A 10694-nucleotide genomic window follows, 5' to 3' on the forward strand; every position below is an offset into this window, starting at 1 on the left:
TTTATATCAGTGTAAAGTGAATATTGGATATGAAATGTTGGTCAGACAAAACAAGATGTCACCTTGGGAACTCTGAAATTGTAATGGATATTTTTACAGTTTTCTGACACAAAACTAAACAATCACTCAATGAATTGTAAAAACAGAGAGAGATTAATGGATAAAGAAAATAAAGTTATTTGCAGCCCTGCTACAGTCCATACTAATGCTTTAAGCATTTTGTGCAGCATCTTTTGGACTGAATCTGCTACCTGCAGGGCAACACAAAAGCACTGTAGCACACCATTTGCAGAGTGTAAAAATGTTTCTTCTTCCAACGGACATAGGGCAAGTTCATAAAAACAGTTCATTGTTCAAATGTGTTGCCTAATCTCGAAAGCAGGCAATATGTGCCACTATGGGTTCGGAATCTCCTCGTTTATAAGTTATTTTTCATATACATTCTCTCAATCATTCTACAATGAATTGGTGTAGTAGTAAACTTTATTTTTTACAAGCTGCCGCCAAGAGAATTTGAAACACGATGACCACTTAAGTCCCTTTATAATCAAGTTGTGCATTACTGTTATGAATATGATACTTGCTCTGTAGACTGCACAGACAAAACAAATACAATATATTTTCAGAAGATAACATAAGAATATATTAGAAAAAGAAAATAAAAAATTCAATAAACTTTTGTGAGTATATATTGTATATTTATATATAAGTTCGTACCGTACATATGATACCATATAGAATCTTTTCTATATGGCACAGAAAAAAGTCCTGAACGTAAGGTAGCAGATGTTTGTTTTTTCCTGTAGGCTATCATCATAGTTGCATCACTTTACACTTGCATCAAGCTCACTCTGGACAAAATTAAAGTCCACATTTTCAGTACACACTAACACTTAACATGTAGGCCTTGACATAGTAGAACAAGACACAGATGTGTCCCTTCCAGTCACCATCACCATGAGTTGCATTATCCTGTTTTTTTTTTTCATCCAAAGTTTTCTGTTGTGATCTGGTGACTCACACTCACATATCATTCCTGCTATTGTTTTTTCTCTTCTGATGTTTTCACTTGACCTAGCTCCAGACAAAAGTAATGTAGGGTAGTGGAAAAACGGAATGATTGCATAAAGGGACGGTTATTTTCTGATATAAAAGAAACAAGAAAAGGGAACGTCAGGGGGGAAGAAAAAAGAGCAGGGAAGAGGAGACGTGGGTGAGGGGCAAGTGAAGGAGACAGGAGGAGACAAGAGAATGTGATGAGGTTGGAGGCTGAAAACAAAGAAAAGAAACAGAGGGGGAAGGAAAGAGAGAGAGGAACAGTTACAGAAGAAGGGAAAAGTGAACTGATTCTGTGAATGACTGTTGCTGTAATATGTTTTCTTTGTTTCTTTCTTTCTTACAGCACAGGTACTTACCAATCCTGCTATGACTACAAGTACGTCTACTGCTATTGCTACTGCTTCAGTATTTCTGCTACTACTACTGTCGTTTCTCCAGTGTCTAATAGTGAAGAAATCCCTAGTGACAGGATTTTTTTGACTATTTTCCACATCCTTGCCCTCTCTACTGGAGATTGAGATGTGATCACTTTGGAAGTATCAGGACCGCTTGTAATAGACGGAGCACCCTCTATAAGAATGTATTACATATGCCTGTTCTGTTTGACTTGAAACTGAGTGAGAAAACTGACAGATGTGATGCAACATCCATGTAATGTGTTCTTTGCTTCTCTCACTCTCTTGCTTCCTTTTCTCACATTCATGCACTCTGCTAATTTTGACCACTACTTTATTACAATGTTTCCTCACCACTCTTTAATGGTATAGTCGTATTACACATAACACGTACATACAGACAGACGCACACATATACACGTAAGCTTTCCCTCTAACAAATTAGTTTACCATGGTCATAACCTTCACAGGACTCATTATCTTAGATTGTAGGTCTTTTCATAAAGCTCTGACCACTGGTGACGGTTTACTAACAGGTTGGTCACATACACGTATATGTACACATACACACGTTATTCTAGACAACCAAACCAGCTGCCTGTAAATTACAGCTGTCACTCTGCCATACATACTTAATCAGCTAATGTTGTTTTATTCCTTATCATTAATTTGCTCCTGTTTCTGATTTATCTAAAGCGCTTTGCCCCACACCAATATTTTCTCTCCTTTACAGTACAGAGAGGCAGAGAATGAGAGGAAGCCTTGTGCTTATTCATGTACTTAGGGGATTGCATCTATAATGAATTGACTGGCTGTTTAGGCATACATAACACAGCCTACAACTCACCTTAATAATGTCAGCAGATCATGGCTCCTGCTAACCCAAGGGTATATAAGGCATGCATACACAGACACACACATATCCACACTCCCAAACACACACGGCCTACCTATATTAGCTACTGACCTCTACATGAGCCAGGTCTTCTCATTGTCACATTGCGGTTGCATTGGAATATGAATGTTTTATTATTTGGGGAGAAAGTGTTGTTTGTCTTTTGTGTTTGTGTCAAATTGTGTGTCTTTGTCTGGTGACCAAATTGATGTACACACACCTAATCTATGCCTACTCTTACTTTGGCTTTTTATATTTTTTTCATACAGAACAATATTGGTCCACTGGAACTATACAATACACTACACTATACAAATTATGGTTTAATGAAGGTCTTCATACTGAAATCAGTATTTTAAATTGAATTAGTAAAGAAGTCAGTGAATCAAACAAACATTTTTCTGCTATGATTATTAAAGGTATAAGGTGCTTACATACAAAGTAGATTAGTTTTCATCGAGTTCATTGTACTGTGGAGTCAACAGTGAGGTAGAGAAACTTAAGTATTTCTGTGTTTACCATTTGTTTACTGTATTTTAAAGTATTGTCCATTTGGCAGACATCAAGCCAGTCTACCTGCATCTTGCATCGAATATTAACTTCACATTTAATGGATTGGATCTGATGTTTCCATCCACACCAACTTCTCTTTTGGATGCTTTCATGTGTTCATATGAGTACATTGTGGTTGGTATTTTACTACCCTACAGTATATTCTGCTTATGCACAATTGAAACACACACACACACACACACACACAAGCTGATGCTTAAAGAACACACAGAAACAGACGCATATACACTCACACACAGGACTATGCGTTGACCTGTGAGTCATTGCTGTCAGCATTGATTTCCTTTTCCCAGTGACCCCTGTCACCACAGCGATAGAGTAGCTGATATTTCACCAGTACTGCATGTTTACTCTTTTTCTCCTGTCTTTCTCTACTTCTTTTTCTCTAAGTCTTTTCATTTTCCTCCTTTTGTACCAAATCTCTTTCTCTTTTCAGCTCCTTGTTCATCCATCTTTTTCTTTGTCCCTGTCTGTTTATTTCCTCTTTTTAGTAGTCATGTAATGAAAAAGCTGGGCCACCGTAACTTCTCTCTTGTGCTCAGTTCATTTGTATTTTTCTTTTTGTTGTCTTTTTTTATATGTAGTGTGAATTGACCTCACAATACCAATGCTGACCTTTATTTCCCAGTCGTCCTCACAAAGACCAATGTTCAGTTAGAAAAGGACATATTCAGAGACAGGCAGACAGGCTAATGGCTAAGGTTATTTGAGTCCAAGGAGTTGTACTTAAACTGAGAATGAACAGAAGATTGTGTCTGTTTGCGTCTTTGTGTACACTTTTATCTATGAATGTACTGTCTCTTCATCTTAATGTCCTCCTTTCAGAGCAAGTGACTTCCTGTGCTACTATTGCGTCAAATACATTTTTCTTTCTTAAATCCCCAAAGAGGAAAGCCAAATTATTATGGTATTAGAGTAATCACATTTCACATTTCAGCCTCAATTCTTTCTTCTATATCTGATTTTATCAGCTTTTGTGATTTGATTTTGGTGATTTGTGTGTAGTTGGCCCATTTTTGAAAATGAGCAAAGCAGAAAGTAAAGATTTTTTTCCTTGAATCTTTTATACAGTTACACTTTATATTTTAATTTCTTCTCCCGTTTTCCCATGACACTATCGTCATGTTGCCATGGTCATCAAGATGTAAATTCTGAGGTGACATACAGCATCTGAAAAAATCACTTTCTACAAAATAATTTTAATTTATTTAGCAGTGTCTAATTAATAAATAGAATTCAAAATTGTATTAGGTTAAAGTTTAACTCGCTTTGAATATGTCAGAGTTAGTTATTTCAGAAAAGCCAGTATGGTATTATTTTTTCCCTTTAAAGACAATATCATTATGTAATGTAGATTAATGTTTGTTCGCTTTTAGCTGTACATTACACAATGACCTCATGTCCATAGCAAATTATTAATCATTGCTGCAAATTATCCATTTGACTAAATAATCTTGATGTTATTTGGAGTCTGAAGTTGATCTGAGGACTTTGTCACTGCATGAGCCTGTTGGCCATGCGGCTCACATCCTGCACAAGTATGTGCATACCTATATGCTGTATGGCTAAGTTCTGATGATTATTAGTTATTCAGCTTCCCGCTTTATCAATAAGGCAATTTTAACTCAAGAAAAGTTTACTTTTGACTAAAATAACTAATAACTTCTTTACAGTAACTCCATGAATTGATCACACACACTGACACACATTCACGTCCCCCATTGTAGAGAGAGGTAACAAAGTTGGCATCAGGGACTCTGTCTCTCCTTAGGGAGGTTGTGCTCTTTAGGGATTTGTTGCATCACCACTGTCCCCATGGCAATATGCACTCCCTATGCAGTGCTCCAAGGCCCCTAAAGACTCGTTCTGTGTCTACTGTAGACCATTCTGGAAAGACAGATTTTTATGTATAGTTTCACACATTTTGACAAAACTAATGAAAGTAGAATTTTCTGGATCTAAATTTTCATGTTCGTACATGTGTACCTATTCTAGATTTTTTAATCGCTAGCTAGACACCTGGACTCACTTGACCAGGGAGAGGTTCGATATGAAGATGAGTTGAGTTTCAATAATATCCATCACGTGCTGAAGCTAAAGTCCCCTGGTGACAATTTCCAATATATTTAGCTTTGGTTGTATAGTGAGTGCCTTTAGTAGCTTAGGCACAGGGGCAGGCACATCCTGTGTGTGTGTGTTTTAAATTTTTTTCTCAGTAAAAATATCTTGCAAATAAATGTTTAAAATAAATTGACCTTTTGTAATGACCCTTTCAAATGACTACTTGTGCTGACTAGAAACACAAATCTGTCGAATACTTCATAGAAGTTGACATTATTATATTCAAGTTCAAGGTTTTATTTGTCAAATACACAATGTCAAGACAATGGCTGTGAAATGATTTCCTGCTATGCCCCCTTTCCAATCGTGGAAAATATAAATACATAGTGTAAAAAGTTTTAGGAAGTGTACCAGAGGTAGTAAGGCACGTCATATAGACACACAATATATATGTAATATAAACATGTAATGTAGTATAAATATAATATAAATAAGTGTAGTATGTATTATGTGTTATGTGTGTATTATTATGTATTCATTAGATAGCTTGATGTAATATAAACTGTAAAACTATAAACATATAAAGATATGGACAGGATGTGTTTGTCTATTAGGTGTTGTACAGCCCCTGAGAAGTGTCCTTGTTTAGCACCTGGACCGCATGAGAGAAGAAGCTCCTCCTGAGCCTCCTGGTGTTGGTTCTCAGGCTGCACTATTTTTTGCCTGACCTCAGCCTTGAAAACAGGCTGTGATTTGGACCCTGTGACTGGGGTCCTTAAGTATCCTCCTTGCCGTGGAACTGCACCACTGTGTGTAAATGTCCTGCAGGGCAGTGAGGGTGCACTTTGTGGCACGCTCAGCTGAGTGCACCACCCTGGACAGTGCTTTGCAGTCCTCCTCCATGGCATTGCCAACCGTGCCGTGATGTAACCAGGTAGGACGTTCTCGATGGTGCCCACGTAGAACGTCCTGAGCACCTGTGGTGAGAGCCTGTACCTGGCCAGGCAGCACAGGAAATATACCTGCTCCTGTGCCCTCACTGTCCTCTAAAAAAGGGCTTAAAAAAGGCGATTGATTCCTTTACTATTGCCAGTACATGAGTTTGCCTATCTGTTTTTTTTTTTCGATGTGTTACGTTCTGCGTCACAAATATACAGGAAAACGGGGTTGGTAAACAGTAGAAAGCAGCATGGAGGTGAGCAGTGACTATGTTATGGCGGTTACTTACGTACTCTTACCTCGCTGTCCAATGTTGCATCTTGTAGTGTTACATACGAGGAAACAAATTGCTGTTGTACATTGTTCCCATAGACTGTAAATAAACAATAAAATTAGCGTGTCCACCTGGGTGTCATGTTTCCATCATTGCCGATCAGGAGCCGATGAATATCCATGACTACTGCAGAGGCATTTGACCCGGGAATGAATGCTGATTGTATCCTTTCACACTGAAGACAACAATCAGATGTTAGTTGGTGTTAGTGGGTTATTTGTCCAGTGTGAAAGGGAGTTATGTGGTTAGACCATGAGAGGCCCTCTGTGAGCTGGACACCAAGATACTTGAAAATTGTCACCACTGGCACCTTAATGCAGGGCTTACTGGGGCTTGAGCCCGATGCCTCCAACCAACCAGGGGCCTCACGAGACATAACCTAAAAATTTTTTTTTGTCTCATGAGGCCCCTGGTTGGTTGGAGGCCCGACTGTGGCAGGTTTGTTATCATCATACCATTTGCTCTGCCACACCTAAACTGGAGGGAAGATACTAACCATGCAAATAACTTAATTCATGGTGCAAAATGCATTCTTTCCCAACAGCAAACATATGCCATGTTGCATGACCAAAAGTAGCATGCTGGGTCTTGCTAAACATTAAATGCTAAAATACTGATGGCATATCTTTCAGCTGCGACTTCTGCATTCACTTGTACCGTCACTGAGGTTTGCACCACCTTTCTGCTGTTTTTGAAAATCCCTGTTGTAACTTCAGAGCTTATTCAGCTCAATGTTTGAAAACTTGGAGGAGCGAAGTGAGACCAGAGACCATGGTGTATAAGACTCACAGAGTGACGTTCAGACAAATGTGTGTAATGAAGGACTGATTACTGTAACTCACTGTACAGAGGAGAGCATTAATAACTACTGCATTGCCCAGCAACGTAGTGTTTTGTCTGTGTTTGTCGGCTATAGCCGCTGTAGAGTTTATGGTGTTTATACATGTCTGCTTTTTCTGCTGCTTTATTCTGCTGTTAATGTTTATTCTGCTGTTAAAGAAGTGGCAGGCTATTTGATTTGTGTAGCTTAATATTTCTCCTGCTGTGGTGCCCATAGACTTGTAATTATCAGTTGAATACAAAACAGGCTGCAAAGTATACGCATGGTAGCCTAAAGTTGTTCTTTAATTCAATAGTTTTATCATATATTATTATTATCACCATATAACATTTTTACTTTTCCCCTTCCCCCTTTTAAAAATGTAATGGGGTAACATTACTCTGAGTATATTTTAACTGACTTACTTTGCACCTTTATCAGAGTACATTTTTACACGAGTAATTTTACTTTGACTTTAGTAAAATTTCTTTTGAGTAATTGTACTTTTACTTGAGTAAAAGTTTCCAGTACTCTTTCCACCCCTGCTAATGACATGTACCAAAAAACATCTGTGATGATATAAAACACAATTTAACTTAAACTTATGTCCAAACACATTGCCTCAGAGCATGCTGGGAAACTCAGCCCACCCACCTACCCCCAACACAAATTATAATATTATATATTTAAATGATTTGTACTGCCGCCATGAACAATATTGGGCCAGGGAAATCACAGAGGTCTCCCGTGCATAGCTATGATCAGCGCACTGTATTGCAGAATTCATCCGGTAGCTATTATGTTGTTGTTATTTAGCCTTTCTGAGGCTATTGCATATCCTTCCTGGTCCCAAGGCTGTTTTTGCCAGGACCAAGGTGGTCATCTTGCTGCTGAAAGCAGCTAGTGAGCTATCCAGCACCTTGGAGAGCGTATTATGCAGAATGACATTCTTTTGCAGTTCCATAAATTAATTATTTTGTCCAAGTCTTTAACCTGACCTGATTAATTGCACCAGTGGTGTTGGGGATGGCCATGGGGCCTACAGTTATGTTAAGGTGCCCCTGCTCCTCACTCTTTCCACTGGGGCTCTGCTGATAGTTAGGGGGCTGTGTCCTGCCAAGGTCCATGCCAGCTCCTTTGTCTTTTCAACATTTAGGGAGAGGCTGTTGGCCTGGCACCGTGGCACTGTGATGTCATTAACAAATCAACTGATTTCCAAACATGGGGGTAATATTGCAGTCAGTGTTTGTTTTTTTCCATAAGATGTCATATGAAAACTAAGAACACATCCAAATATGGTAGGAAGTAACCAGTCAGTAGTAGTAGACAGCCTTCAGTGCGGCCAATTAAAGCACCCAGCCAAGCAGGAATTGATGGTCTGGCCCAATGTGGCACAATTGAGTTTGTGGCTGTACAGTGTTTCCTTGCCATTCCTGCGAAACACACTGAAGGGCGTGATTGATCCTCAGTCAGCGTACTCGCTGTCAGAGATGCGGAGATTTGCATCACACCTTGAGCATCTTAAATGTCTGCACATATGAAAATAAAATAAAAAAATGAAATGAGTAAATCAGGTCTCATGAAATGAAATGACAGGCAGGTTTAAACACCGGGTGAGTGTGTGTGTATTTCTTGCCAACAGCATCAACATTAAACACATCAGATTGAAGCCACCCTCCGGGGTAGCACTCAGCCAGGTGTGTGTGTGTGTGTGTGTGTGTGCATGGTGAAACCCAAGTCTTTTATCTACTTTTCCATTTCCTCTGGTTTTTTGTTTATCTACAGATTTATTTATATATTTCTGTTGAAATAGTGTACAAACCACACACACATTGATCTATCGACGTAGTGATGTGAGTGGTGTCAGTTTTTTATTTTCCATTTCGCTCCAATTTTTTAAATTATTTTCCCTTAATATAATCTCCTGAAGAGTTTTTTTTAACACTTTACACTAAGTTTGAGTGCTGTTTTCCTTTGCTGAAGGCAGTCAAATGCTAAAAGTCATTATAAAAAAATAGCTCTGAAAGAATATCCTGATTCTCATTTGGGAAAGGTGGGAATTTAACTTATTTCACACTTTGGTAGTACCCCTCAGTGTAAGTGTCTGAATCTCCGCACTTTTTTTTGTTAAAAAAAGTGATAAAATATTTAGGCTTAGGAGACTGGAGCTTCGTTATTGTTAAATGGTTATTTTCCTCATGGCTTTGCTTGTTTGCTGACAGTCTTCTGACTCTTCCCTTACCATTTTCTTCTCTGCCAGGACAGTAGGAGATGAACATTACTTTCTATCTCTCTCTCTATCGCCCATTCTCTCTTTCTTTTTCTCCCTCCTTCTCTCACTTCTCTCTCAGGATTTGAGGAGGATATGTCTCTTTTTCTCCATATTGACTTTCCAGGTCAGGATCCTCTTCTCCTATTAGGCCAAGCTAACTGATCAATACGCGGGCCTGGTGGGCTTCTGTGTGTGGACATGCAGACAGGCACACGCAGCGGGCCATGCATGGCCAAGTGCCATACTCATTAACACACACACAGCAGTACATGTTCAGTACAAATACATGTATCTACCCAATCACACACTCTCATAAATGTATACTGTATATGTAAAATTCATACAGATGCAACTGACTGTAGAAACAATTTCTAACATTCCTACAATATGTAATACAAAGTCACAAAGTCAAGTCAATCAATCAGTCAATCAATCAATCATGCATGAATCTATAAATCTTCATCCAGTTGCCCGCTTCACTGTCAGATACGGAGATGCAACAAATTCCTCCTCTCCTCTCAAATCTTCCGCTCTCTTCTCCTCCCCTGCTGTTTTCCCAGCTGGTTAGTTGTGACATCTGCAGTACTGCAACATGGATAAGCAGCTGCCAGAGATGGAGGGGAGGGAGGGAAGAGAGAAAGGATGGAGAGGCATAGAGGACAATGCAGGAGAGAAGTGACGAGGGAGGCGGGTGCCTAAGGATAGGGGTGAGGGGCGCTGACAGCCAGCAAGAGGGAGGTGAGAGGGGATTGTCAGTGCATGCATGTGTGAGATTGTGTATCTATGAATGCACTGCATGTGTGCATACGTGCATGTCTGTATGCAGGGCAGCATGCCAGGCAGTGCCATCTGGCTGCTTGACAGAGCTCTTCTCATTAACAGGGAGGTTAATTGCTGTGGCAGCACCAAGGCTGTGTCAAACATCACCCAGGGGACATGGAGGCAACAGATGATATACATGTTTGTGCAGGCAGATGCACAAAAGTGTGTGTGTGTTTGTGAGTTTAAGCATAGTATGTGGCAGTGGAAACACCAAAACTCTTTTTGCAACAACCTGCCGTAAAGTAGCCCTGGTATTTAAAGAGGGCAGTGTAGGGGACCTGTGTCTTGTGTGTGTGTGTGTGTATGTGTGTGTGTGTGTGTGTGTGTGTGTGTGTGTGTGCGTGCACGCATGCATTTTTGTGTGCTTGTGCATGTATGCCACACTACATGCATGTTTATACCATTCTTATGAATTATGCTTTGTTTCTGTAATGATGTAGAAAGAAATACATTTACAGAGCCAATGTCTATATCCCTTTAGGGCAAACACATATACACGTGAACACACACACACACACACACAC

Source organism: Xiphias gladius, chromosome 5 (assembly GCF_016859285.1).
Source record: "Xiphias gladius isolate SHS-SW01 ecotype Sanya breed wild chromosome 5, ASM1685928v1, whole genome shotgun sequence".
NCBI lineage: Eukaryota > Metazoa > Chordata > Actinopteri > Istiophoriformes > Xiphiidae > Xiphias > Xiphias gladius.